General features: G+C 42.6%; 1 non-coding gene across 1 annotated transcript; it reads left to right on the forward strand.

Annotated features, from left to right (window-relative positions):
• The first annotated feature begins 4,112 nt into the window (after positions 1-4,112).
• Positions 4,113-4,235, forward strand: LOC114052526. The gene has a single exon (XR_003570268.1). It is a non-coding gene; the product is annotated as a small nucleolar RNA SNORA5 (small nucleolar RNA).
• The last annotated feature ends 2,917 nt before the right edge of the window (positions 4,236-7,152 follow it).

The following is a 7,152-nucleotide window of genomic DNA, read 5'->3' on the forward strand; positions in this document are numbered from 1 at the left end:
AACAAACCACTATCCCAAGTTTAAGGCACTCTATCATTAAGCATTTACTCAAAACTGTAGATTACAAGCCTCAACCAGTGTGCTTATTTTAGTCATCCAGCCCAGGGACACATTAGTTTAAGCAAAAGATACTTAATCAAGATACATAACAAATAAAGTGATGAGAAGATACTCTCCACTCTCACCCTCGACACACACTGAATACACTCTCCCACAAGTTGTCATATTACCATGGGAGAAAGGCACACATGTAGGGAACATTCGTGGCCCAGGCAAGCTTATACCTCCTATGATACAGTCACTGTTAATGCCCTCTGGTCATGTCATCATTCTGCTGCCCACTGAGCATTGTGACTCACCTCTCTGCTGTGTCATTGTTATGAGACTAGTCATCTCTGCTGGTCTCATGGTCATTGAGGTTTTCTCTGGCCTTCATCTTTTCAGGTCTATCTGTTGGTCCTCCCAGGTCTTTCCTGATAAAATGCAGTACTGGAAAGTCCATCCTTGACAACAGCAAGCTCCCATACCCAAGGACCACCACATCTGGATAAAGATAGTGGATCAAAAAGAATGCTGTAAGGCAAGATTAAATCTATACCGACTATGCCTTTGTGGCAGCTAGGTAATACAGTGGATTGAATACTGGGTTTGAAGTCAGAAAGACCTAGGTTTGAATCATACTTTAGATACCTACTAACTATATCACTTTGGGCAAGTCATTTAACCTCTCTTGCCCTTACTTTTCTCATTTGTAAAATGAGGATAAAAATAGCACCTACTTTTCAAGGTTGTTGTGAGCACTAAATGTGATAGCATATATACATTGCTTTGCAAACCTTAAAACACTATAAATGCTAGCCTCCCCTACCACCACCACCACTACCACCACCATCATCATTGTAATCATTGTAATGAGACTAGTGATGAATTGAAATTTTGTCCCAGACAATAAACTAATTTGGAATTTAAAATTCCTTATGAGTTGCATTAAACTATGTATGTATGTATGTATAAGTTTATGTATATGTATATATGTGTACACACAGACACACAGACAGACACACACAGACAGACACACACACACAGACACACAGAAACAGACATAGCCACAGCCAAACACACACACACACACACACACACACACACACACACACGCACACACACACTGGCTACTCCAAAGCATGCCCCTTCTGCTATCTCCTTCCACTCTTTCTCTGCCTTCATCTCCTTTCCTCTCTAAAATCCAGATCATTCCAATTTGTTTTTCTTCCTCCACTTAGACCTCAAAATGACGTTTGCCTATGTTTTAGGTTGAGCCAGACTCAGGTCAAATCCCTGCTAATTTATGTTTGATATTGGATCAAAATGAGACAGTCTAGGATCATTCAACAATTAACAAAAGGGGATTTATTTAGCCATAGCAAGGAAGGATATTCAACAAGGATAGGTACAAATTGATTCTGCTGAGTGAAGTTTCCCTGCTCAAGTTGTCCACCATGGAGCCAAGCAACCTGGAGCTCCTCATGAGTGTTTTGTATGCAGGTAACTAGGAAGTGATATTTGATGGCCTGAGTCTTTAGTCTATTAAACCAATTTGGTCTCAAGGCTTATTCCCATACCTTTTAAGTAAAAAATATCCTAATTTTCATGGAGGGCACAAGTGGGGGTGGGGTTAGTATATTGCTTCCCACCACAGCCTATGTAACCCAAGTGCCTCAGGAATACAGAGAAATGCATTATGGGTATTGAAATTTCATGGGTCAGAATAGAACCATTGAGGTTTTGGTGGCAAGATCAAGCACCACGACCCCAGGTAGGAGGAAGAAGATCTGGGATAACTAGGCACAAGAGCTCATACTGAGTTTCAATTTGCTTTGGTACTGCCACACAAGGGGAGTGGGGAGGGGCGGGGAGAGGGAGAGAGAGAAGGGGAGGGGCGGAAGCAGGAGAGAAGGGGAGAAGGGGAAAAGAGGAGAAGGGGAGCAGAGAGGAGAGGAGAAAGGAGGAGAAAGTAAAGGGGAGGGGAGGGAAGGAAAAGAGGAGGGGGATACCAATAGGTATATTGCAATGCAAGATCAGAGACTAGCAAAGAGCAGACCTGCATGACTTGGCAGCAGGTAGGGGCCGAACTTAAAATAGGCAAAACTTCTTCAAGCTTCAGATAGGTTTTTAGCAGCTCACTTTCCAAGTAAAGGTGTAATTAATCATCAAACTATTTTGTAAACAAACCATATTTTAAAAAAGGAAATTTCAATGAATATCAATTAATTATACTTATTACTTAAGATTTTTATTCATCATGAAATCACATTAATGTTAAAAAAAATCACTTTAAGTGGCACAAGTTTTAATAAACTTTTAAAGTTTTCTTACTGTTTACATTTAATAACAACCAACAACACAGTGAAAAGATATGACTCTTACTCCTCTCAGATTAGAGACAGACTGACAGTGGTTGGTTGCTACAGGTTATGTGACAAACAGGAGGAGTGCGCAATGGCAACCCACCCACCAAGTTACATGATGGGCACGGCAGTGACTAGTGGAAAGTGGGTTAAGTGGGGAATGGACAAAATACTTGTTACATCTTTACTTTCTTCCACATCCTCTACATTTTTCACGGGCCACCCAAGATCCTTTGATGAGCTACAAGCATCCCTTGGACCCTATGTTGTGCAGGTCTGAGTTAAGAGTCTAAATGTTGCAGGTATTGGCTACAGTAGCAAGACCTCCACTCTCTAGAATGAATTACTCTGGTGCAGTTGATTGGAACTGACCAAAGTTTGGCTGTTGTTGCTTCTTGTGATCTACAAGAGGACAGATAGTAAGAGTTTAACTTCCTTCCCTGGTACCTGTCAAGAGCAAGCCACATGATTTTCTCTAATTCTTTAAGCTGTTTTTAATTCCTGAATTTGGTCGCCTCTAAACTATGTCTGGTCAAAAATGAGTTGTGACTCACATTTATTAATTGCATGCAGAGAGAATGCAATGGAAGACACCACTAACTAATTTGGTAGATTCATAACTCAATATATGAGAGACTTAAACTTCTCTCCTTAAAACTTGGTCTTTCCTTCCCTAAGTGGGGGAGGGGTGGGGCAGAGCTGATTGAGATGAGAATTTTATTCTTTGGAGCTTTATAAAAAATTCTCATAAGTTCCTCAATAGCAGAGAGGTAAATCAACCGTATGACTCAGGACTGTATACCCCAAGGTCAACAGAGTCAAAGGTGAAGAAATGTATGTGGCTTTGAGCAGAGCTATCAAACACATGAACAGGGCCACCAGATTAAAATGTAATTGGGAAATATTTAGCAAAAGAAAAAAAATGCAATAAAACACAGATAAAATCACATTTTAAAACTCTGTCAATATGTGACTCTCAGGGACCTTTCTGTATGAATTGGTGGTCCTATTTCTGTTTGAGTTTGATGCTACTGACTTAGTACCTACACCCCTAAAGTGAACAATGAAATAGAAGCAAAGACCAGAGGAAAGTCATATCCTCAGGCCACCCAGTGGTAGAAGGAAAGTATGGTCTTGGAAGATTGGCCACACCCTGCAACAAAATCCCAAATTCAAAAGGGATGCTTCCTCACCTTCACGGCCAAATCCTTCCTTATTGTATTATACGGTGGTTAAACTTGTTTGAAACTTAGGGCAATAGGCTTATTCCCTCCCTTTATTGTTAGAAGAAAAATTAAGGAGGCATAGTCAAGGTGGCAGAGTACCAAGAAGAACAGCCTAGCTGCCTCACCAAATCTCCTCCACAAAGATCTAGAAAAAAAAATACCAGACTGAATTTTGATCCCAAGTCCAAGAAGAAGTCATAGTGATTCATTGTTCCAGCCCAGGGCAGCTTAGGGAGACTAGAAAGAGAGGACTGAAGAGAGGGTTTGGCCAGGAGTGCAGTGTGTGTGTGTGTGTGTGTGTGTGTGTGTGTGTGTGTGTGTGTGTGTGTGTGTGTGTGTGTCTAGCATTATAGAGCCCAAGGACTGAAAGAAAATGAAACAGAGCACTAGGGCAGGAAGCACTGGGGTAGGAAGAGATCCCCAGCAGATCCTTGAGATAGTAGTGCAGGGTGTAGGGATGGGTGTCATCTGGCAGCTGTTTTCCACAACCCAGTTCCTTGTTCAACTGAGATGGGGAGCTGCACATAAGGGTGGTAGAGAAAAGCAGTTGCTAGTGGACCCTCACTGTATTCTGAATAAGGAACAAGTTCAGAGGCAAACAGCAGCTATACAGATCTGACCCCAGGAGCAGAGTGGGGACTTAGCTTTAGCCTCCAGTCCAAGGTGGAAGCCTGCAATGGAATAACCAGGGCAAGAGCCCCAGCCCAAAGGGGAGTCTGCAGTCCAGTCACTGAACATGCAGAACCTCCCAGGGTGCCAACAATGGCTGAGTCCAGCAGAAGTCAACTGAAACTCTCAACCACGGATAATCCAACAGACCCAAACTTGGCTCAGGAACTTGTAGAGTTCAGACCAGAGGGCAGTGAGGAGATGTTGCTCTGGATCACATCACTTTGGGCATGTTGAAAGCTTGTGGGCCCCAAACCTGAGCTGTGAAAGCTACAGAAGGACATAAAAAGACAGAAACTTAGGTCACACAGATCCCAGGAGTGTAGAGCCTAACATTAGCTTAAGGTCCAAAGTCAAGAAGTCAGCTGAAAGAATGAGCAAACAAAAAATACTGATGAAAGCCATCCCATGGAGCACACTCAGAGTTGTTCTTGCTAGTTCTGGTCAACCACATGGGAGCTTCGGGGCCGGCTTCCAGTCACTTGTGACTCATTGATGAGGAAGCTGATGATGAAGAGTCTCCTTTTTAGCTGTGGAATTGTAAGAGCTGATGACTCAGTGGATGTTTGAAAAGGATAAAGAAAATCTACCGTAAGCTCTCTCTTCCTTTCCAGCTGGAAATAGTGTCAAGATTATTTCAAGAAGCTTTCCAAGAATCGGGGTGGGGGGTGGGGGGCTTGCCCCACCCCAACCCCAGCCTCCATTCAGTGTGAGCACATGGGAGCATGGGAGATAAAGTACAAGTCTTGCCTAGGCAAGCCTGAGCCTGGGTTTGGTTGTGCTCTTTTGTGTTCTTTCCTGGCCTTAGAGAAATGAGTGTCTCTCCTGAGATGCACTATGTTTGGAGACAACCCCATGAGTCTCAGAGTGTCAAGTGGTTCTGCAATGACTGTAACTGAAGGGTAGCAGGAAAACATCCACACCTGAGAGCATTACCACCACCTCCAACAAGAGGAATGGGCCAAGCCCAGTTGTTTTTACCAATAGATGTGACCTAGGAGTTGTTTAGTCAGAGCAAAAATGAAATATAAAATGCCCTATAAACAATCCCACAAACTGCTTTACAATCTGATAAGATTTAAGTGGAAGCTTTCTTATCAGATTGGGCAGCTAGGTGGTGCAGTGGATAGAATGCCAGACCCTGGAGTCAGGAAGACCTGAGTTTGAATCCAGCCTCAGATACTTACTAGTTGTGTGACCTTGGGCAAGTCACTTAACCCTATTTGCCTCAGTTTTTCATCTATGATATAAGGATAATAATATCACCTACCCTTCAGGGCTGTTGTGAGGCTCAAATGAGATAATATTTGGAGAGTGTTTAGCACAATGCCTGGCACATAATAAATGCTATATAAATGTTAGCTATTGTTATTATTGAGTTAGACTCAAGATTTCATTCTAGCGGCAACTGGGGATGCAGAAGACAGAGCACTGGACTCTAGAGTCAGGAAAACCTGGGTTAAAATCAAGCTGAAGTTAACTTCCTATCTGTGTGACCCTGAGAAAGTCACTTAATTTCTGTTTGCCTCAGTTTCCTCATCTATAAAATGGGAAGAATAATAGTACCTATCTCCTAGGTTTTTTGTGGGGATCAAATGAGATAATATTTATAAAGTGGTTAGCCCAGTGCCAGGCATATAGTAAATACTATATAAATACTTATGCCTTTCCTTTCTATTCCAGATTGAAAGCATAGAGGCAATCATTTTACAAGTCATGTCAGGGGGGAAAAGGCATAATAAGATAGTGGAAAGTTTGCTAGATTTAGTATCAGGTGTGGAGGGTTCCCATCTATGCTCTGCCATGTCCTACCTGCATAAACTTGTCACATAAAGGGCAACTCATGGATTCTCTCTGAGCCTCATTTTCTTAATCTGTAAAATGAGGGGACCCCTGAGGTCTCTTCCAACTTATTCAATCATCTGACTAAAAGAACTTTTAAAAGATGATGTTGGGGCAGCTAGGTAGAATAGCGGATAAAGTACTAACAGGAGGACCTGAATTGAAATCTGATCCCCGACACTTATTAGCTGTAAGTATTGCCTCAAAAAAATGATAATGAGCAATGTGTGGTGAGTAGAAAGATTTCTGGCCCTAGAGTCAGAAGACACAAGTTCCCACCCTACTTCTGATGCTTACTACATGTACAACCTTATTAGGCATAGGTCATTTATCCTCCTGGAAACAAGATGGCCCTCTGAAGTCAAGCTCATCACCTCTAGTCTTACTGTCGTGCTGGTCAATTAATCCTTGACTGACATCCCTTCCCTCAGCCTACTTTCCCCTATGATTGGAGGGCTGGAGCATGGAGTACCAAACTCCTCCCAATGCCTTGCTTTGTAGAGGGAAGAATCTAGACTTTCCGCACCCACTCCACTCTGCATCTGCTGCTCTGCCTGGTTTCACTCCACAGAACAAGATGCCCCAACTTTCCTGCCTCCTTTTGGGTCTTGTCTCTCCCCATTAGATTGTAAGCTTCTTGAGGGCAGACATTATCTATTCCCAATTCTTAGCACAGTGCCTGGCACATGTTGTTGTTGATCAGTCATTTCATCTGTGTTCAATTCTTTGTGACCCCATTTGGGGTTTTTTTGTCAAAGACACTGGAGTAGTTCTCCATTGCCTCTTCCAGCTAATTTTATAGATGAGGAAACTGAGACAAAGAGGTTTAAATGACCTTCATAGGTCACACAACTAGTTAGTGTCTGAGATGTGATTTGAACTCAGGACTTCCTTACTCCAGGCCCAGGGCCCTATCCACTGCACCACTAACTGCCTGGCACATAGTAGGCACTTAATAAATGTTTATTGAATTGGATTGGGCTAGATGGCCTCTGAGTTCCTTTCTAGTT

The sequence above is a fragment of the Vombatus ursinus genome, unplaced genomic scaffold (genome assembly GCF_900497805.2).
Source record: "Vombatus ursinus unplaced genomic scaffold, bare-nosed wombat genome assembly UNPS02014807.1, whole genome shotgun sequence".
NCBI classification, from domain to species: Eukaryota; Metazoa; Chordata; class Mammalia; order Diprotodontia; family Vombatidae; genus Vombatus; species Vombatus ursinus.